The sequence below is a fragment of the Anabrus simplex genome, chromosome 7 (genome assembly GCF_040414725.1).
Source record: "Anabrus simplex isolate iqAnaSimp1 chromosome 7, ASM4041472v1, whole genome shotgun sequence".
Taxonomy (NCBI): Eukaryota; Metazoa; Arthropoda; class Insecta; order Orthoptera; family Tettigoniidae; genus Anabrus; species Anabrus simplex.
This window is the reverse complement of record NC_090271.1, coordinates 6,460,542-6,484,686: the sequence shown is the minus strand read 5'-3', so window position 1 is coordinate 6,484,686 and position 24,145 is coordinate 6,460,542. Positions and strand designations below refer to the sequence as shown.

Here is a 24,145-nt window from a genome sequence, read left to right as displayed (position 1 = left end):
TTATTATTATTATTGTTGTTGCTAGGTAGTTAGTTAGTTAATTTCAATGAGCTTGTTAATTTCTTTGGTTTTATTCTGTTAGTTATTCAGAAAACAATTCCATTAAATGTTTACTATTCAGTAAATTTTTATTTATATTGTACCTTGTGTTGTTTCATTGCACGTTAGAGTCATGCCTATTCTTTTTTTTTTTTTTTTTGGTAATATCTGAAGCCACCTTTTTTCGATAATAATAATGATCATGTGGTCTCAGACATTTTAATTTGACACCATCTTGTTGCATTTCACTCTAGATGATAGAGTAAACCAGGTTTCTCTTGGGCGTCTATGGCAGAGTTTAAATGAATGTTGTCGGGTTACAAACACCAAAAGTGTCACCTGAGGTCGATCCTGGCTCAGTCCGGTGGTATTTGAAGGTCCTCAGATACTTAAGCTTCAATTCGGCGGACTTATCATCATGTAAAATTTATCCCGCAAAAAATAAACTCCGGCACTGCGGCATGCGCAAAAACTATAAAAGCAGTAACATTATTAACACTGCCATAGTTTAGCATGGACCCTGGCAGAGAACTGGCTTAATTATTACCCAACAGTGAAACATAGTACCTACTTGATTTTTGTATCAAATGAAGGTGTGAGCTATCCAGAATGAAGATATTAATCAGCAAGAACATATCTTAAGTAATTTATTTATATTAGTGTTATGAAAACCATGAAAAAATGTACAGAAAAAGACTTTTACACTTGACTTATACCAATAAGACTGCTTAAACAATAAAAATGAATCATTTGATGTGGCTATGTAAGCTACAAATAAACACAATTACATTTGAAGTACAAAATTCACCTTTTTAAAAATAATTTGTCTTGGTATAGTAACCCTGAAAACATTGGGCTGTACACGCCTGGCACCACCTTCTATACTTTCTTTTCACAGTACAGGAGAATCAACAGCCTGCGTCTCATCATCTAAACGAATAAATGAGCCAAAATTTCTGGAGAGCTGAAGTATTTCTACCGTCTGTATTGGTATAGTTTGACCCATTGATATGTTATCTGGTTCGTAAGCAGAGTCTTCATCACTGTCATGTATTTCTGAGCCTACTTCTATCGATAAAATATCACTGAGCTGACAGTGCAAGATATTTGGCTTCTGTCGAGGTCACGGAAAGGGAAACTATTCTTTTTATTGTTTCAGTGTGAACTTCTGCTGCATTCTATTGGACAAGAGATGGAAACTGCCATACTATATGTTACCATTAGTTTCGGCAAACTTAAGAGCCTAACACCCTCTGGGCTGTGCCTGTAAATGGCTCACTTCTTCTCGAGTTGTCACAATGTAGCATATTAACTGTGTCTCATTTCGTCTATTTGTAATGCAAAATAAGGCCTCTTCTTAACTCTTTCTATTAACTGAGATTGCACATTACCTTCCATATCGTTAATTCTGCAACGGACAGGGTCATTTGAAACGGAAATCAAATGAATATCTGTTAGTAACACAGTTTTCCCCACATCTTTTGCTGCTGTTAGCATGAGGCTCTGCAAAAACTGAAGACATAAAATGCTTCCAGATCCTTGCTGTTAATTGAACCCATGGCTGAAACTTCATCTTTCCCATAATTTAGTGTTTGTAAGTGTTGCTGGTTATAGGATTCCTTCACCGCACCAAGTTTAAATTGTAATTCCAAATGTGAACAGTCATATTTCCTATTGTATTTTTTGTTTGAACTGTTACCTTCAATTTCAGTAGTAGACCTACTTGTCATTCAACACATATTAGCATTGACTGTGTCATTTGCTTTTCTTTTCAAACCCTTCTCAGCCACTATCAGTTTGCTGAAATGTGGACAACACAAGGGAAAGTGGCATCATATTGTATTGTTGTTTACATCACTGCTCTTATGATTCAAAATGTACCAGACACCTACAGCAAGACCCTCATGAAACAGACATTATAGGAACTTCTCTCTTTGATGCTGACTGAAAACATATTTAGTGATCAGTTTGCTCGTAGAAATATTCATGTCCTTATAGAATATGGTATCCATTTTATGTTTTTACTAATTTATTTTTTGTAATGATGTTTTAAATTCTATTAGAATTTAAATTTTAATTCTGCCACTGTTCTATACCATTTTCTTATACAGTTGCACCATTTCACTGTCATAAAATCATAATGGGGCTAAAATGGATGCAATTGCCAAGATCTAAGTTAAATACGATGCATAAACTGTCATCTATATGAAAGAGATACAATATTCCAAGACTTAGAAAGAAGTTCATTTAAGGAAGAAGGTTGGCAGAATATATTGAACCATTCAGTTCATGTTCAAATAATCTGGATTTTAGCCTTAGATATTGGAGTTTCATGAGACCACCATGAAAGTCATTGTATTGCAGTTTATTATATAAGAGAGTACAAATGGAGCATTTCTCGTGGAAACATAGCTGCAGTATCATTATGAAAATTGCAGAAACTCATAAAAGGAATTTATTACCCAAGCGAAGCTTCTTTATTAATAGTGTTGGACGCGCACCTCTTCATGAATCTCGCGGGCTGATTGTTCTTAGGAGGGAAGAAGAAATTAATTTAATATCTCCGGCTACAGAAGAGATGCACTGGATTTGATAAGAGAATTGCAACCTGCATAATTTCCGGTAAATTTTTATATGCGACATGGCTATAATTATAAGTGCATACGTTAAGTGAGATACTTGTCACTCTCTGTGTGGGAGAAGCTTCCAGTCGCGGGCGCGGGTATTCCAGACCTCCCACACACAAGCGTGGTAACGTCATCACCAGCCTGATTACAAATACACGACCGCCGAGCGCGTCAGATTCATTCATTGACTGTATGGCTGCTAGAACGAGGTCGTCACGCTGCGAGTCGGCATACAGAAGAGCGTCTTTATCTTCGAGCTGCATACATCTAGCACGATTGAATCTGGGGAAAAGTAAGTAATCAACATGGATAATTAAGCTGAATTATTGATATTACATGCGCTGATCTGCTGTCATGAGAGGATGTGCTGCTAATAATTAGACTGTTTGACTAAGTAGCTTCATATTACCTGAGGTTCACATTGTAACAAACAAAATACACGTATTAGTGTAGGCTCAGGTTATCTATTGTGTCAGAAGGTTCGGTCAGTATGAAAGTCTAACATGAAAATGTTATCATGTCTTGTAAAGAGAACCACGTAAAAAACACCAATGGTGGAACAGTGAATGTGATGAAACAGTGGAGAAAAGACATCAGGCATGGCTATTACATCAGTCCCAAAAAACAGAAGTATCCTATCAAAAGCTAGTAAAACAGAGAAAAGAAACTACCCAAGTCTTAAGAAGAATAAAAAGACATCATAAGGACACCCTGCAGTTAATTGAAGAACAGTTCAGTAAAACTAAATCAAGGGACTACTACAAAACCTTCAGAAAGCAGCTCCAAAAATATGAACCCCCGACCCTACTGATGAAGGATGAAGATGGTAAGCTGGCTCATAACAATAAAGACAATGCAGAAATTCTGGCTAAACATTTCAACAAGCTTTTAAATTGTGAGGAACCTACAGAACTCCTTCATTTGGACACCAACACCCCGATAAAAACATCACCAGAAAACATCAATCCCCCCACAATAAAGGAAGTCTACCAAGCTCTGAATAAATTAAAAAACTACAAAGCGCCAGGAGAAGATCAGACCTTTGCGGAAATCTGGAAATATGCAGGAACCTCAGCAAAAGTTGCCCTCCATCAACAACTTGTCTCTATCTGGATTAAAGAAGAACTACCAGAACACTGGACAACAGCCCTCATTCATCCTCTGCACAAAAAAGGGGACAAAACCGACCCTAATAACTACAGGGGAATCTCGCTCCTAGACATAACATACAAAATATTTTCAATAATCATCCTTAATAGGATAAGTTTACAACTTGAGAAAGAACTAGGAGAATATCAAGGAGGTTTCAGACCCTGGAGGAGCTGTCCTGATCAGATCATGAGTCTTAAGTTGATAATGGACTATAACAGGAGAAGAAACAGAGATATGGTGATAACATTTGTAGATTTCAAGAAAGCTTATGATTGCATCCATAGAGAATCTCTGTTTAAAATTTTAAGACACCTTGGACTACACCCCAAATTAATAAACATGATAAAATTGACTCTCACCAATACCAAGTCAAAAGTGAAGTTTAGGGGTGAAACATCAGAGACATTTGAAATTAAAACTGGACTACGGCAGGGAGATGGGCTCTCACCACTATTATTTAACTGTGCTCTAGAAATGGTAATGAGGGAATGGTTTAGAAAATGTCCCCCCAAAATAAAGATTGGCCGAAAAATCAAAACAAATTGCCTGGGTTTTGCTGACGATTTAGCATTACTAGCAGTGGACATAAAAGAAGCAAACACCCAGATATCAGAACTTCAAAACATTGCAAATAAAATTGGCCTCAAAATATCATTTGAAAAAACAGAAATTATGCCCCAAAAACCAACACAGCTAAAAGAAGTCACCGTAAATGGTAATAAAATCAAAATAGTAACTCAGTTTAAATATCTTGGAGAAGTAATAACACATAACTTAAAATGAAAAAATCTCAGTCCAAGTAAGAACAAATAGATTAGCTAAAGCACAAAAATTAACATGGGATATCTACAAAAAGAAATGTCTTCTATCAATAAATACAAAAATAAAACACTACAACACAGTTATAAAACCGGAAGCTACATATGCAGCAGAAACACTCTTTTACCTGAATAAACAATCAAAGACTGACAGATTTCAGAAAATTGAAAGGAGGATTGGAAGAACCTGTATCAACAAAAAATATCAGAAAGATGGAAAGTGGCGGTTAATACCTAACAAAGTCGTGTACAAAGAGCTAGAACCCATTACAGATACTATGCGTAAGAGGAGACTGGGATTCTTTGGACATATCATGAGGATGCAGGACTCGAGACTTCTGAAACAACTAGTACAACACAATCTCGTCTCAAAAAATACCACAACAGGATGTAAATGGATCGGAGAAGTAAGAGAGGATCTGAAGGAAATAGGCCTTACAACAGAAGACACCAAAAATAAGATGAAATTGAATACAAAACTCAAGAATACAAACCTCCGCTTTACCCTTACACAAAACAAACCAACAACACGCACATTTTCAACTGAGGAAAGGGCACGAAGATCGGAGCGTCTGAAGAAGTACTGGGAGGACCGCAAAGCCCGAACAATCCCTTCAAAGAGACCTGAACGACGGACTGACTAAAGTGATCCTATGTGGTCATAAAAGAAGAAGAAGAAGAAGAAAGAGAACATTTGTGTATCAAGTCTATACTCTGAAAGTGACTTGGTCAAACGACCGCATGAGGTATGGTGGTAGTGGAAACAGGCATCGAATACGGACTGTGTGTAATAATTTCTTTACAGTTTTCCCTACATCAACCCAGTACGAGATACTGCCCATTTATATTGAGGAAGCGGTAACGGGAGCTGAAGAAGACAAGGAGTCCTCACGGCATCGGGAGTCGACCCAGGAACATCAGGCGCACCTGCTCATCACGACACCGAAGGGGACATCCTCCAACCACCTGAGAAGCTGCAGGAAATGTTCTCGCCAGCCAGAATGTCTCCAGTCATCAGCCCATATATATCAGCGTTGAAGCCTGTCATGATGCAGTAACTGCATCTGTCCAATGAGGGGCCGTTCCAATATGTTCACCGATCATTTCAGGTCAGAGCTTTCCAATTTGTAAGAAGCATGCAATGTTAAACTCCACAGTATAGGAACAAGGTTGGCCGTCAGCCAACATGTAAATTATGTTAGCGTAGATCATTGTGTACAGTATAGCTATGCCCAGGACTCGAACTCAGTTCATTATTGTAGGTTGCATGTCGTTTATTCCTTGTTTGTGTGATAACTTTTCCATTCGGTATTATTATGATTGAGTATTTGTTGTCTCCACTTCTCATGTCGGACCATCATGGTCATGACGGCGGTGTCAGGCAGACAGATACGGTTGATAGAGCAGCGTCAGGTACATATCTTTGTGGTCTTATGTAAATTCTTGGAGATCGTAACTTATCCCTTAAACTTACTCAGGTTAACATGTCAGGAGGTGTGTGTCATCTTGTTTGAGAGATATGAGCATTATGTAATTAGCTGACTGTGCAAATTGAAGTAGAGAAAGCCTTAGCGCAGATTAATAATGTGTTATATGAGTTTGATATGCCTGGTAATGGCCAAGTAATGATAGCGCAGTGGATTGCGCCCTTGTACAGTAATGGATAAGCCCAGTGGAGGCAGCAGCGAGATTATGTTGTATTGATAATGAAATAGATACAATTGCATGTAGCCCATGCATGATTTTGAGAGCGCTATGTGGGCCAGTTTCCGAGAGGGACAGTGGAAGTAAAATTCACCCTGCAGTCGGTTCCCGGTAGTCAGCTGGAAGCTATTTATAGAAAATAAAGTTTGGCTGGCTCCTGTCATGTGCCGAGAGGGAGGGTGTGTGACGTCACGACACAGGAATGTGGCAGTAAAAGCAGAATGCTGTCTGTCAAGTGTTTTAGGGAGACAACGACCTTATTGTTATGGTACTAGTAGAGATTGCATTTCCATTTGTATTTGTCATTTTATATGACTAGCCCTTTATGTGTTGGTCATAGGACGACGTAGTTGAGTTCCTGTTATTTTAATGTTTATGTTAGGTGCCTTGCTTTTAGCTGGGCCAGGGATCGATGCTCTGTCAGAGCACTGTATAATGTATGTTTATATTAGTCAGGTGGAGGGTTCTGAGTACTGTGGCATAGAATAGAGAGGAGTAGGAGGATGCTGTTAGACTAGTATTTGTACAGATATCCGTTTAATACTCCATTACTTACCGTATTGTTACATGCTTGTTACAGCAATGAAATTTCGTGAAAGTGTTTTCTCGACCGCTATGTTGAACTGACTATCGACGGCTCCATATTTTATTAATCCCATGTATTTTTGGACAGCTCTTATATTTGTATTTCATCAATACTGATTTTACTGTAATAAACCCCTTATTGTAAAACTTTGAATGCAGCAAAGCTTTCAGTTATTTTTAGTAGGATCTACTCTGACCTTGCACTTTTTGGTATCCTCTTTATTTATCTAATTAGGCCCTTGTTTATACCCTGATCCCCTGAATCATGTTCTCCTGAGCTGCCGAGAGTGGATACACATCGCAAGGTAAGCTATGTGCCAAAATACCCACTTTGGTGGACGTATTGGTCACTATCATGCACTTGGTTCGATCTCGGCGTTTGCCTGATGGGAACCAAGGCATTATAGGGCACGTTACTTATTGGAGAATGCATAATTATGGAAACTGCAAATAAATTCTGCAAAACAAGAAGAAAATTAGAAAGAAGTGCATACATTGGATTATCAAGACGGCAAGGGATAACCATTGACACGATTACAAGGAAGAAAATCTCGAGGATACGGAGAAATAGCTAAATTATTATATTTTTCTTGTACATAATTATTATTACAATTTAATGAAGGATCGTACGCACTACAATGAAACTTAATTAATGAATTAATGAGATCGAAGTAAAAAAGATCAAGCTGGCAGTGACTGAGACAAAGACAGAAAGAATTCAGAATTGTTAGGACACTACTATTGAAAAAAGGAAAATTGAAAGAGCAAGCTTAAAAAACAGTTGTGTTGATCTGGAGATACCTAACGCATACAATATTTCAAGACTTAGAAAGAAATTCATTTAAGGAAGAAGTTTGGCAGAATATGTTCTTATTGGAGAACGCATACTTACGGAAGCCATAAATAAATTCTGTGAAACAAGAAGAAAATTAGAAAGAAGTGCATACATTGGATTATCAAGATGGCAAGGGATAACCATTGACACGATTACAAAGAAGAAAATCTCAAGGATATGGAGAAATAGCTAAATTAACCCATAATATAACAACTTTAATGCAGATATCTGAGAGAAGGGTAGACATTTTAGTAGTCTACAAACGCTAATAAGACTAAAGTTAAAACGAGAGAATTCACATTGAAGCTAGAATGTTAGACGGCTATGAATTCTGTATTATGACGCAACTAACTTCATATATGTTTATTTCTGTTATATTTGCTCAAGACATGGCTGTCATGATGTTCTAAGAAGATGATAGCGAGATGTCCGGAGGAGGCTGAGCTGAGGTGACGGCAAAGGAACCTTACCTATCCCAGAGCATCCTGATGACCAGCGAGAGGATGTAAATGCCGAGCCTGAACCACAGATGTCCTGGAGCATCTAATTCAATCCTGGTGGAGCTTATTTCTTAGCGCAGTAAGTTAGATAAATCTTGCAAATTGTAATATAATCGTCAATGTTTGATGGTGATTAGATGGTTAAACGGGCCGATGACCTTCGACGTTAGGCACCTTAAAACAATGAGCATCATCATCACAAGATGGTTAAATGTTGTAATCTTCAAATGAGCCCAGATATGTTAAATTGTCATGAATTAACGTTGTACTTGTGTCAGAATACAGAGATAATAGGTAGGCATCTGAATAATATAACCAATGTGAGGTGAATAATACGTAAGTGCCATTGCAGTGATATCTAAGCATGTGAAGAGGTTATTATGTGTGAATTACGAGATCCATATCGGTAGAATAGTTAAAGTTATGAGTGATGGTTAATATCTTGTATTATGAAGATTAAACAGTGCCACATAAAATCAGAATAGAATTATATAGGGATATGAGAGTAATATAAAATGGTAATGAGATTAATTGAGGAGAAATGGATTAATCAAGTGAATGAATGATAGTTAGAGGATTCCAAGCGTCAAATTAAGGTATAGTTAAGAATTATTTGACCGAGCTCGATAGCTGCAGTCGCTTAAGTGCGGCCAGTATCCAGTATTCGGGAGATAGTAGGTTCGAACCCCACTGTCGGCAGCCCTGAAAATGGTTTTCCGTGGTTTCCCATTTTCACACCAGGCAAATGCTGGGGCTGTACCTTAATTAAGGCCACGGCCGCTTCCTTCCCACTCCTAGCCCTTCCCTGTCCCATCGTCGCCATAAGACCTATCTGTGTCGGTGCGACGTAAAGCCAATAGCAAAAAAAAAAAAAAAAGAATTATTTGGAAGAGAAAGAAGATGTATGATAATAATATATGAAGAAAATGATATTGGTATATTATATGAATATGAGGAAGGATAAATAAATGTGATATGTATTGTTTCGTTGGTAAGGAAGGGAATGATTAATTGTGAAGATAAAGAGAAGAGTATTGATGCGATCCAGGATCAGTAATGTACTTGATACCATGATGTGTATTCGTTGGCAGGTATTCCATATCCAACATGAATGAAAGGTAAGTTATGGCACTAGTAAATCATTGAAATAATTGATTCTAGGGAAAGTTGAGTAGGATATTGATTAAAATCAACCTATAGCTCTACCGTAATGCTGAGTATTCGTTGAAGAAGTACATGGTACTCATTGAATCCTATGCACAAGTATTATAATTTCTTCACATATAATTCCAGTAGGTAAAATAAATGATAAGAGTCTTCTTGAATAATATTCTATACCTATTTTTAGTAAATGACACTAGGTAATGTGTTGGAATTCAATTAGTTATCTGACAACATGTCTCATCAGACACATTTACGTGATTAAACTAATTTGTAAGATTAATAAGATGAGTGATATATTTGAGCTGACAAGTGATGTTAGATATTAATGTAGATATTAGCGCATATTATGACTGACTTGATACTTATCTTTTTCCTGATGCATCCCAAAACAGAATTCCAGAATAAAGAAAATCTAATGCTCATCTTAAATAAAGAAAGAAATGATTATAAGAAGAGTAAAAGACGATGCTGAGATAGAATATTTCTCGAGACGATTTGTATATAATTTTAGAAACATTGATTGGAGTTTAGGAACATTTTTTTGGTATATATAATATTAATGATGAGAAAATATGTGATTTCATTAATTTGAGTTTTACATAATTATTTTATTTTTCTTGTTGTACATAATTATTATTACAATTCAAGTAAGGATCCTAAGCACTACAATGAAACTTAATGAGTTTTTAAATGAGGTGTTAATTTTCTTTTAACTATATACAGTACATATATATATCAATTGTCTCAGAATTTGAATAAATAGTTGTGATAAAGATATATTGGTATTTATATTTATACAGTAGCGTAAGCATTATGTGTGTAGACATTTATTTCTTAATTTAAGGTAGATTAGGAATTATCTCTCGATATAATTGATAATTGGTACGATGGAGGCGTCCGTCAGTGTTTGTGGCAGATGACTTATCCGTAAGACCTCAAAGCTTTCACAATTTTCACAAATCCATGTTAAAAAATGAAACTTTGAAAAGCAATCAACCCTGAGTCTGCTAGTCTGGATTTCTTCGCAACCCGCCCTGGGCGCAGGCTCACAGTGAAAAATTAAGGAAAGTATCACACAGAAACATGAAACTTAAGACTCTCTCTCTCTGTATGTATATATATAAAACAGTTGTTTTTACAAGATCAGTGGTTGAGTGTCTGCCTCACCAGGCAGAGTTTGTCGGATTTTTGAAGGCCGGAAAGGAAATCCATCCATATAGTATGATGTTGGACACATTTAATAATGTTATTGGGGATGCCGCGGTGTCAGAGTTTATTTCTTGGGGGATATTTTTTACGTGTTGATAAATCTACCGAAATGAGGCTGATGTATTTGAGGACCTTCAAATGCCACTGGATTGAGCCAGGATCAAAATCAGGTGACACATTTGGTGTTTGTAACCCAGATGCCCAAGAGAGATTTTGGTTTACTCTGTCATCTAGAGTAAAATGGAACACTGAAATTGATTAGCAGACACAAGATGGTGTCATATTTAAATGCCTGAGGCAGTAGGATTGTTATTGTTGTTATCATTGTCATCATCATCATCATCACAGGAAAATTGCTCTTGGCAAAATTCATTTACATACTGCCTTGTTTTAAGAGGTTACTAGGTTATTATTATTATTATTATTATTATTATTATTATTATTATTATTATTATTATTATTATTATTATTATTATTATTATTATTATTATTATTATTATTATTGTATGGCATTTACAAGCATAATCTGTAAAAATATACAATTAACACACAAATTAAAATATAGCAGTAATTAAACTAGAATATCCAGCTTCGACAACCAGTCCACTGCACTTGGTGTCAATTCATGCAGAGTCCATAAACTGTCCTTAAATGCTGACAGTGGACAGCTCTCAACAACATGAAGCAATGTCTGCTTCTCAGCACCACATTCACACACAGCAATTTCACAATATCCCCACTTTTTCATCATATATCGGCACCTGCCGTGGCCTGTTCTGAAACGGTTGAGTTTTGACCACTCATGTTGAGGAAGATCGAAACCTGGCACTTTCTTCGTTGGGTCTTTAATCAGAAAGGCATTGGTGGGTGTTCCCATCGCAGTCTCCATTCTGCTGTTACACTGAATTTTTTATAGGAGTTTAGATCAGTTCAGAGTGGATTCCTGGATTTTAACCTCATCACAGGTGGATCTCGTAAGGCATTGAACAAAAGCGAGTTCCTGTGTGCAAAGGTCTTCTTGAGCAACTGTACTTTCGCTGCTTTTCTCCTCAGATCTGGAGGAGCAATGTTTGCTAAAACAGGCAGCCACTGAGTAGGAGTGGACCTCACTGTACCAGTAACAACTCTCATGGTTTCATTGAGTTGTACGTCAATCTTGCTCGAATGTACGCTGTTTTCCCACACAGGAGCGCAGTACTCACCAGCCGAGTATACTAGAGAAAGTGAAGCAGTGCGAAGAGTGTTTGCATCTGCACCCCAGTTGCTGCCCGCTAGTTTATGCAGTAGATTTACTCTTGTACTCAGCTTCTTTGACAGATTCGAGCAATGCTGTTTGAACGACAAGGACCGATCCAGTGTGACACCCAGATATTTTGGGAAGAAGTTGTGGGAGACTTCTGTTCCATTAAAAAGCACGCACAGCTTCCTATTAGCTTTCACGTTATGCAAGTGGAATGCTGTTACTTCCGTTTTACTAGGATTTGGTTGAAGTCTCCATTTGTGAAAATAGTTGCACATGGTAGCTAGGTCCTCTGTAAGTACATCCTCACAGTGTGCCAAATCCGTACTCTGAGTAATTAAAGCTAGATCATCTGCAAACTGTATCTTCTTTGAAGTTGTTCTTGGCAGGTCATGGATGTAAAGATTGAATAGAATGGGAAATAAAACTGACCCTTGGGGTAAACCATTATTTAGAGATCTCCACCTGCTTCTTTCACCATTCAGAAATACAGCAAGTCGACAGTTGGTTAACATATTGTTTAGTGAGCATGCTAGCTTCTGACAAGGGATGACTTGAACAAACTTGAGCAATAGTCCCTCTCTCCAGACCGTGTCATTCATAGGCTGATGTAAGGTCGACAAAAGCTGCAGCAGTCTTCAGTCTTTTCTGAAATCCTGCTTCAATGTCTGTTGTCAGTGTTAACACCTGATCACAACAACTACGATTCTTTCTGTAACCCCCTTGCTCAACTGGGATGACTCTTTCTATTGCTTCATGGATACGGTTAAGTATCATTCTTTCAAGCATCTTGTAGATTACGCTAAGGAGTGAAATTGGTCGATAATGTGAAGCATCAGTTCGTTCCTTTCCTGGTTTCAAGACTGCAATTACTTTGGCTTGTTTTAACAACTTAGGTAATTTACCAGTTCGTAGAATTTCATTGAAGAAGTTGACTAGCCATTGTTTTGTACCAGGGCCTATGGCCTTCAGAAACTCAGGATAGATTTCATCCAGACCAGCAGCTTTATTTATCTTTATCTTGGATAGAGCCTTGTCCAGTTCTTCAGTACTGAAGTCACAGGAATACTCCAGATGGGATGTCAACTGTGATCTTCTCGTTCTTAGTTGCTTCTTTACACTCCTTGCGTGTACCTTGTCCATCTTCGCTCTAGAGATTTGTGTCAGTCTGGAGGCAATGGTGTTTGGGTTCATTGGCAAACTTCTGCGTTTCATTGTAGGGTCACTACCAAGTTTTCTTATGAGGTTCCAGGCTTTACAACTAGAATGTGTGAAGTCCATCTCTGCTGTAGTTCTGTGCCACTTCTCTCTCCTAGATTTATTTAGAGCCCTTAGCAACTCATCAGCTGTTGTTTTATTAGGAGAGTTCTGATATTCGGTGTAGAGCTGATCACATTCTTCTGACCGTCCTGGTATATATGTCTTACGATATCCCCGGGAATGAACTTCCTAGCATTAGCTTTTATGGCGTTGACAAATCTATTGTAATTTTCAGGAACTGGTCGTATCCACTGTACAGTGTTATCAAGTCCTTCTGCAAATTTATCCCACTTTGCTAGTCGAAAATTCCAACGAAGTTGTGGTACTGAAGACACAAGAGGGATCTCAGTGCCATAGTAAATAATAACTGGTCTGTGTTGACTGTGAGGAAAGGAACTGATGACCTTTCGTTGTACCATGTGTTGATTCTCAGGAGTTGACTGTGACACTATGCACAGGTCAGGAGAATAATCCTTTAGCCACCTGCCAGAATGAAATGTGCCAGGATGTTTAGCATTGTGGACGAGTTGTAGGGAGTTTGCTTCAATCCAGTTATTTAGGTTGGCCCCATTGTCATCTTCAAATTTGTATCCGCATGCTGGGCTGTGACTATTGAAATCTCCGACGTACGAAACAGGGTGATCAAAAACTTTTAATGAACGGCTGGACCAACTGACTGCTGGTGGTTTATAGATATTCACAGCAGTAATGCCTGAGATTTCCACTGCCAGGGCAGAGATATCTGTTGAGTTGTCTTCATAAACAACTTTAAAATCAGTTAACTGGGATCTGATATAAGTTGCTTGGAAGATACTGCAGTCATCATAAATATTAGATAAGGACCAGGTATAATATAGACTATTCTATTGTTTTTGTGTTCTGTATACCATAGAATGCTCAGTAAATGGTCGACAAAATTGTGATCTTGCAGCTATTCTCTATATATATTGCGCCCGTTTATAGATGTCAGAAAGCAAAATACACCCCAGGGGTGCTCAGTAAGGATTTGACATCAGTGACTATAGAACATACAAGTGGAAGGATAATAGCAGTAGGTTTGGAAATAATGAAAAAAATATCAATATCATTGAAATATTTACATCATTTATTCATAGAAAATATCTTGCCATCCTGATTAGCTATGACTATGAGAATGATCACTACGTTAATGTGAATTTATGAAGATTCTTGACGTGACATAAAAATATACCGAACAAATGGGATGGTACAAGCAAATTATTAGCCCTAATTATTCTAACAGAATTGATTGATAATTACAGTTTCGTTTAATAAATTTTGAAGTAGTTAATTATTTAAGTCTTGAGTAACGAGGCGGTCAAGGTACAATTTCTCGAGCAAATCTGGAAATTACATTAAGTTTTAATAATTCGAAATATAACAACATTTAACAATTCAATGGTTCATGTTTGTGGGTCACTGTAGTTACGTCCTAGTTCGTGAACCATGGGCAACGGCTGACTGGCCTAGTAAGTGGTCCTGAGAGTCGGGATACCAGTTGCTGTGGAATGGGAGTGGGCATCTCAGGCATATTCTGAGTTATGGCCCTCCTTGTGTTCAGGTGGCTAGGACTATACAATCAACCGGTGGTCCATAACCCGTTAGAGGAGAGATCCTCACTTGGACTATGTGTAAGTAGGGTAGCATCCTCCTTCATGAATTTACCGAGCTCAGAACATTTTTTTTTTTTTTTGCTAGGGGCTTTACGTCGCACCGACACAGATAGGTCTTATGGCGACGATGGGATAGGAAAGGCCTAGGAGTTGGAAGGAAGCGGCCGTGGCCTTAATTAAGGTACAGCCCCAGCATTTGCCTGGTGTGAAAATGGGAAACCACGGAAAGCCATCTTCAGGGCTGCCGATAGTGGGATTCGAACCTACTATCTCCCGGATGCAAGCTCACAGCCGCGCGCCTCTACGCGCACGGCCAACTCGCCCGGTCAGAACATTTTAAGCAAGCCTCGGACCTATGGGAGTAACGGAGGCCCACTCCCATTTGACAGGCGAGGGACTCCTTGGAAACAACTTGGCGAACGAAATGGAATTCGATGGGGAGCTATCAATATTAATGGGGCTTTTGGAAGAAAAAAAAGTAGAACTGGCTGAGTCAGCAAAGAGGATGCATCTGGATGTGCTAGGAGTAAGTGATATACGGGTAAGGGAAGATAACAAGGAAGAGATAGGAGATTATAAAGTGTACTTGACGGATGTTAGAAAGGGAAGGGTAGAGTATGGGGTAGGGCTGTTTATCAGGAATACCATTGCACACAACATAGTTTCTGTTAGGCACGTAAATGAGCGAATATGTGGGTAGATTTGTCAGTTGGAGGAATTAGGACGAGAATTGTCTTAGTGTATTCACCATGTGAGGGTGCAGATGACGATGAAGTTGGACAAGTTTTATGAAGCATTAAGTGACATTGTAGTCAGGGTCAACAGCAAGGATAGAATAGTGCTAATGGGCGATTTCAATGGAGAGTTGGAAATAGAACTGAAGGATATGAAAGAGTGATGAGTAAATGTGGGGAAAAATATGGAAGCTAATCGGAATGGGAGCATTTTCTGGACTTCTGTGCTAGTATGGGTTTAGCTGTTACGAATACATTCTTCAATCTTAAAGCTATTCACCACTACACATGGGAGGCTAGGGGCACCAGATCTATAATAGACTGTATCTTAACTGATTTCGAATTCAGGAAATGTGTTAGGAATTTATGAGTTTTCCAGGGAATTTTTGATGATACAGACCACTATTTGATCTGTGGTGAACAAAGTATCTCTAGGCCTAGGGTAGAGAAATCTGTCTGCAAACGAATAAGGGTAGAAAATCTCCAGGACGAGGAAATTAGACAGAAGTACATGGATATGATTAGTGAGAAGTTTCGAAGAGTAGACAGTAAGCAGGTTCAGGATATAGAAGAGAATGGGTGGCATACAGGGATGCTGTAGTAGAAACAGCAAGGGAATGCCTAGGATGAATGAATTGGTGGAATGATGAAGTGAGAGCAGCTTGTAAACGTAAAAAGAAGGCTTGTCAGAAATGGCTCCAAACAAGGGCTGAGGCAGACAGGGATTTGTACGTAGATGAAAGAAACAGAGTGAAACAAATAGTTGTTGAAACCAAAAAGAAGTTGTGGGAAGATTTTTGTAATAACCTGGAAGGCTAGGTCAAGCAGCTGGGAAACCTTTCTAAACAGTAATAAAGAACCTTAGGAAGGGAGGGAAAAAGGAAATGCACAGTATTTTGAGTAATTCAGGTGAACTCATAATAGATCCCAGGGAATCACTGGAGAGGTGGAGGGAATATTTTGAACATCTCAACGTAAAAGGAAATCCTCCTGGTGGTGTTACGAACAGTCAAGCTCATGGGGAGGAGGAAAATTATGTTGGTGAAATTACGCTTGAGGAAGTGGAAAGGATGGTAAATAAACTCCATTGTCATAAAGCAGCAGGAATAGATGAAATTAGACCTGAAATGGTGAAGTATAGTGGGAAGGCAGGGATGAAATGGCTTCATAGAGTAGTAAGATTAGCATGGAGTATTGCAAAGGTACCTTCAGATTGGACAAAAGCAGTAATTGCACCTATCTATAAGCAAGGGAACAGGAAGGATTGCAACAACTATTGAGGTATCTCATTGATTAGTATACCAGACAAAGTATTCACTGGCATCTTGGAAGGGAGGGTGCGATCAGTAGTTGAGAGGAAATTGGATGAAAACCAGCGTGGTTTCAGACCACAGAGGAGCTGTCAGGATCAGATTTTTCAGTATGCGTCCGGTACTTGAAAAATGCTACAAGAGGAATAAGCAGTTGTGTTTATGTTTCATAGATCTAGAGGAAGCATATGACAGGGTACCGAGGGATAGTATGTTCGCCATACAGCGAGACTCTGGAATTAAAGGTAGATTGTTAAAATCAATCAAAGGCATTTATGTTGACAATTGGGCTTCAGTGAGAATTGATGGTAAAATGAGAGGATTGTGGCGACGTTTAGTAAATTCACAGAGGCTTGCAGACTGAATGCTGAAAGGCATAACAGTCTATAATGATAATGTATTTATGTATGTTAACAATTCACAGAACTGAATTTTCTTGTGATGAAATTTAGATTGAAATTACATTTTTGACATTTACCAATAAAGTTTATTACAATTAAATTTTACATGAATATGCTTTTAGAATAGTAAAATTAAATCGAGATGCCGATCATATCTGTTCTAAATTATCAGTTATTTTGTTACATAAATACATATTTAACGTTAAGTGGTCATTTCCAATCAACTGAACTGAATAATACTTCTCAAAAAAATAAAATTAAAAAATAGACTAACATTTAGCAACGTAGATTATAATTCAACACAAAAATATACCACTGATCAGCCTATCTGCCTATAACACATATCTCTGAAAATTCACACACTATCAAATATCTGTAATAACTAGAAATATAACTAACTCTACTATCTAAGTACGGAAAATATGATATAGAACAACTATGTACAATATCTACAAATGAATCAGTATTCTCACTCTCCATTAAGTCAACTCCGATATACAAATGAATACATGAATTTTACCACGTGGTTAGGAAATTGTGCGATTAAATTTTGTTTCGCCTGGAATCGAACTCATGCATGTTAGAGTTATTCACCATAAAGGAATCCGTGTCATAAATCAAATATTCTTTGGTAACTATCCACAAGTACACTCGAAAATTTTGAACCAATTATCACATTAACTTATACCAGGATATTTTTTTTTTTTACAGAAATGAAGTCAGAATTTTGGAGTACGCCTACCAAACTTATCAGAAGGCTTTACTAACGCGACCACGATCCCGTGTACACGAATGATACTGTTATTCATCTCCATTGACCTTCAAATGTCAAATCATTGAATATCACAACACAATATATGTCAGAATTCACTATCTGAAGACTATAATCACACTCATTAATTATCCATTAACTCAATAAATTCCACTTAAAAACTTACAACGTTACCATCATAATCCATAATCGTATATCACACAAAACACGTGGTCAGGAAAAGTCGCAAAATATCATACAAGAAACAAGTCTTAATTTATCAAATCAGTCTTGAGGATTAAATATAACACTCGTAGTCGTATACTTTTACTCAGGTACTCCAAATTAAACAATTATCTCTGAATTAATATCCTGATGACACTAAGTTCAATCACCACGAGGTATGAGTGTAAACTCCAAATATTCCCAAAATATTAATAAAGAATAGAAAAATAATACCACACTTAAGATTCATGTGACACATATCAACTCACAGATATTGTAATATTCATTAAATTTAGAAGGATGATCATGATAACACATGGATAAACTTTCAATGATTCGTCACTGTCATGAGCATGTAACACGTGGTTAGGAAAACCTGTACTTTTATGTGACTCAATGATTCACATTTCAACACATTCACTTGAGTAATTAAGAGAAGAAAGATAAATTGAGCTAATGGTAGGCTACAAGACCACACCATAAGAATAAAAAGAAATGAACAACTGCATAGAACAGATATTTAGTATAAGACGTAGTTGACTTAACTTAAACTGCTGGCTTCATGTTGTGTTATGGGGCGTCCTTAATTGACCAATTTAGGGTGAATATCCCTGCATTTCTCCTCCGTTGGCGACGGTCTGATGATTTAGTAGCTCATGGTGAAAGACATGTTGAACACGGCCACGAAATTCATCCTTGTGTAATGGTGGCTGTAGAGATCCTCTTCACGTGTGCAGTCCCAGAGTAGTTCACTGAAACTTGCACAGAATAATTAGTAATAATCCTAGGCACAGTCCCTTTAACTATAAATGAAAGATACGTACTTTCTTTCTAATAATTCAATCATATTCGATGTCTGTTGGTTAAGTAGATTTGGTTTAAGTTGTTAAAGCAGGCACAATTTTACAAACTCCAGTCTGGCATTCGAATAAGTCGCCTTACTGTCCACTGTGACAGTCAAAAGCAGAATAACATCTCGTACTGACGTTCCAAAGTGCAGATATGCAGCGACGTTCCCGATGAGAAAAAGCAGAATGAGAATGAACATGCATATTGCCTCATTTAAGTAGAGCACTTTCCCCCACTAGTCGTCGGAAATACAGATCAGTTCAGATACTGAATTCTTGTTAGCTCATTAGATTTAATTAGTACTAAAGTCACACGTATGTTGTCAAAGATTTAAATATAAATTAAATTCTTAATATTGTAATTTAAGTATAACATTGTTATCACTGTATGACCTAGTTTCATATTTGCACGAATTTTGTAATTACAGTAGATCGCACTGTTAACACTTCCCAGTTACATCTTCTTTCATTTATAAGATGAAAGACAGCTGTGAGGGTACAAAATCATTTATTTCTTCTCTCTTCTTTTTTTTTTGTGTCGAGCTAGTCCGTACCCGCTCAATTGGTAGCATTTCGCCGCTCCACTAGGGAAATACGACACAAAAGAGAGGCCAGGTGTTTCTCGTCATATCAATTGATATTTAGTCATTCGGAAAGAAGCATACTGTCACACTATACAGTAGAACCTCGATAATTCGAAATTGGTTAATTCAAAATCCCATCTAATTCAAAGAAGGTCTCGTTTCCGGAAACGTGAGATACAGTTTTGTGTGTTATTTAAATTGTTTAATTCGAAATACGGATAATTCGTAATTCGAAGTACAATGTCGGCCCCATTACTGAATTTGAGACTTTTAATTCGAAACTGCCTTTACATTTTAAGACAGTAGTATGTTACAGGGTAATTTCAACTCGAAATTTATTGGCGTCTTAATAGAATGCATGTTCTGGGACGTGGAGGGGTACCGTAGCTTTCCGCATTTACACTCACTTTGGTGGGTCTACAGTGCGCTTCATGATTACTAAGTTGAATGAATTCGGAATTCTTTTGTATTCAACCTTTTAAGGACCACCATAATATCATGCAACAGGCAGCGTGCGGAAAAACAGAATCCACGAACACTGGCAATGCCGACAGTTGACGAAAAAACGTGGCTCATATAATAAATTCGTAGGCACCGAACAATATTGTCATTGCCGATGAAACTGCATTGCTTTATTTTAATGCGAACCCAAATGGTCTTATGGTTTTAAAGGAGAAAGTGCCAGCCGGAGAATCGTACAAGAGTGGGGGATGGCGGTCATTGTAGTGCGTTGCAATGCACATGAAAGTGAGGAACTTTATCCCCTCATCGTAGGAAAGTTCGATAAGCTACAATGTTTTAAAGGCGTCGGGCACTTTCCGTGCCAGTACAAAGCATCTAAAAATGCAAAACAGTACAGAAATCCAAAAAATAATGCATTTGCACAGGGGAACCAGCATAATTTATCCTCATCTTTGAATTGTGTGATTTGTTTTCTTTCGTTGCGTGGGGTTTTGTTTGTCAGTGATTTATCCAAGTGCATTATTTGAACATTGTAAATGCACCTTGTTGGATACATGTCGGAAATCGTTTTTTCCCATGGCATTTGAAAGGTTTAAACCGTGAATCGAGCTGATTACATGTATTGTGATTTAGCAAGTATTTACATTTCTGAAGTACGAGAGAAGTGCCATGGTGGGAAATCGTACAAGGATAGTCATAGGAAAGTTCGATTTTAAGGGCATCAGGTACTTTCTGTGTAAATACAAGGCATCTAAATGCATACAGTATAGTAATCCAATGAATAAAGCACTTGCACATGGGAGCCAGCATAGATTTCTTCTCGTCTTTGAATCGTGCTTTTTTTCTTTCTTTCATTGCGTGAGGTTATGTTTGCCAGCGAGATATCCAAGTGCATTATTTGAATACTGTAAATATACCTTCTTGGATACATTTTGAAAATAGTTCTTTTTTCATGGCATTTGAAAGGTATAAACTGTGAATCAAGGTTAACTGCATGCAGTAACGGGCCTTAGAATATTTTGTAATGCAGCAAGGGTTGGTACTTCTGAATTGTGAATTGGCGGTTAATTCGAAATCACGTAATTTGAAATCTGGTTTTTGAGTCCCAACGACTTTGAATTAACGAGGTTTTACTGTACATATAACGGGCTCCAGGGAATGTGAGGTAGCATCAGCTGTTTAGTTGGCAGCACGGTGTCATGTCTGTCGTGCTCACTTCCCGACACGCCAAGGTCGACAGGATAGCAGTACAGGGAAGGCCACACGTGTGAGCTGTTGAAATCGTCAGTGCGTAGTGCAGTAAGCGAGCGTTCAGATAGATTATTGGAATAGTGCAACAGGATACAGGCGGTAATGTTTACTACTGAAGAGAGAGCTTTTTTGGTAGAATATGTTTTACGCGAAGGTGATCGATTTACAGAAAATGTGAAACTAAAATTTCTGGCGTGGTTTCCTAGTTCAAAATGTCCAAACCGGGATACCGTTTGGCATTTGATAAGTAAATTTCGTGTGATTAGCTCAGTTCATGATGTACCGGGAACAGGTAGGCCTACGCTTTTAACAGATGAAAAACATGACAAAATTTCCGATATAATACTGTGAATTCTAAGTAAATCAACACACAAATTAGCTTGAGAAACAAGAATCTCTAAGTGGACAGCGCATAAAGCTGTAAGAGACAAGCTTCGATTGTTCCCTTGTAAAGTTACCATGTTTCATGAATTACAGGAAACTGATAATGAAAAAAGAGTTCTGTACTGTGAATGGTTCCAAAGATTTATAAATCGGCATGGAGGTGACTTTTTAAATAAAACTTTTTTTTTCAGATGAAGCCTGGTTTCACTTATGTAAATTCCCAAAACTCACGAATTTGGTCAATCTTCTTTGACAGTTCAGTGAATTCTGATCTCTACTGCTCAGAGATAATTTACAAGTTTATTGCTCAGTTGAATGAATATGAAATTGAATGTTCTTTCTTTCAACAGGACAATGCTACAGCACATATGTCCCACCAGTCGCTTCATCTTTTAAATTACAAGTTGTCCATTTCATGACCATTTCCCTAGTACGCCTCTTCAGTGATGCCTAGGCCATTTATGACAGCTGATGGTTGAGCTGTTGAGGATCCAACCAGCCTTCGGGCTGAGGACTAAACATACATACATCGATGTTTAATCAAGAAGTAAGTATAAATTACCACCTAATCGATACTTTATTATTGCCTCAGGCAAAATTGAATAAAATTAAAACTTACAGGACATGTTTCGACCACTTAGTGGTCCTCTTCAGCTGTATAAATAAAGAACTGAAAAGAAAAAACATTATGACAATAAACACAAATAAAAGTTCTTTGGAGACATGTCCTGTAAGTTTTAATTTTATTCAATTTTGCCTGAGGCAATAATAAAGTATCGATTAGGTGGTTATTTATACTTATTTCTTCATCTTTTAAATACATTTTTTGGTGATAGAATAATAACTAAAAGTCTCTGGCCACCACGGTCTACCGATTTAACGCCACGAGATTATTTCCTTGGGAGTGTGGCAAAATCTGAGGTGTACAAAACTAATCCAAAAACGATTGATGAACTTAAAGTGAATATCATTAATTATGTGCAGTCCATTACGCAAGAAACTTTAGTGAATGTCTTCGACAATATGTGTAGACGTGTTGGACACTTCCAGCATCTGTTATAAATTGCTGTGGTGAGTACAAAGTTTACTGTTTGTTTTGTTTTGATACAAGCCAACTTAACTGCTCATGCAGCACGTAGGAGCTGCGGAGAACATTCCCTGTTGCCCTGTATGTACAGTGTATTGTTATTTTACTGTATGTAACCTGTGGACATATACCAGATGGAACTTAATTATACCAAGAAAATTATTAGTGATGCTCTTCATGTTATGTAAAGAACGATGGTGAATCGGTTTGGTGGAGAAAATTTTACGTTTGTTACTCCTGGGTCACGATTCGTATTGATCAACTCACTGTATTTTCTGTGCCACAGTGCGAGCTGCTGCTCGCTGTTATGCTTGAGAGTAGGGAAGGGAGCAGAGGGGAAGTGGAGTGTAGACTGAGACAGAATGCAATTCGTTTCGCACAGTCACTTCCCAGCTCCAGTAGGCAGCGCACATTGGTTACTAATTGGTTACAATGGCTCTGTTTCAGTGCACCAACGAAGAAATGGGTGATATGCACATGGCAACAGGAGAGAAGCCAGAGTATGAAGAGGCTGTAAGAGGTCTGCCACGATTCTCATATGACGGTGTGGAGGGTATGGAATAACGGACAATTGTTGCACCCTTAGCAAGAACTAACACCGCTAGATTAGCCACAGTGCAAGGTGGGTCTTAAACAACTGCGGGACTATTCCACACTTCTTGTCATCGCTTCTTTTCATAAATTAAGCTACATTTATGAGAAAATGCATGACAAACTCCAGAAATCCAAATTTTTGGGCAGAAGAAAACCCTCACGTGACAGTAGCAAGTACATTTCAGCAGAAGATGGTTTTATGCAGTTTCCCATTTTCACATCAGACAAAAAGTTGGGGGTTGTGCCTTAATTAAAGCCATAGCCCTTTCTCATATTTGTGTCACAAAGCACCTTTGATGTGGTAGTACGATATTAAACCAGCCGGCATTGTTGTTGACTATATGTCCTTCCTCCTTGCCATTTCTTGGTAGAATCACTGCCTGGGTTATTAAAAGATGTTCCTCTGTGTATTTGGCTGTCATGATGGCGCTCCACCGCACCAGGGGATGGGTAGGCTGAGGTGGGCCTGCGCACATGGAGTTTTTGTTGTGGAGTTACGTGAAGCTTTTAGTGTGTGCGAACCCTGTATAAAGAGAAGATGACCTTGTACCAAGATCGAGGCAGCTTTCCAGGTTGTTTGTGAGACACCACACATCCTGAACAGGGTCGAAAGGTCAGTACCACACCGTACATTGAAGTAGAAGGGGGCCATATTGAATGATTGCGTGTTGTTTCATTCCTTTTGGGTGGCAGCATCGCATCTTTGTGCATGTTAAATAATAAAGAATGTTGTTGAAACCAACAGACAAG

General features: G+C 38.0%; 1 protein-coding gene across 2 annotated transcripts in view; it reads left to right on the top strand.

Moving 5' to 3' along the window:
* LOC136877202 (mitochondrial fission regulator 2) overlaps positions 1–24,145 on the top strand; it is a 168,333-nt gene that overhangs the window by 41,021 nt on the left and 103,167 nt on the right. The gene's annotated exons all lie outside the window — the stretch shown is intronic.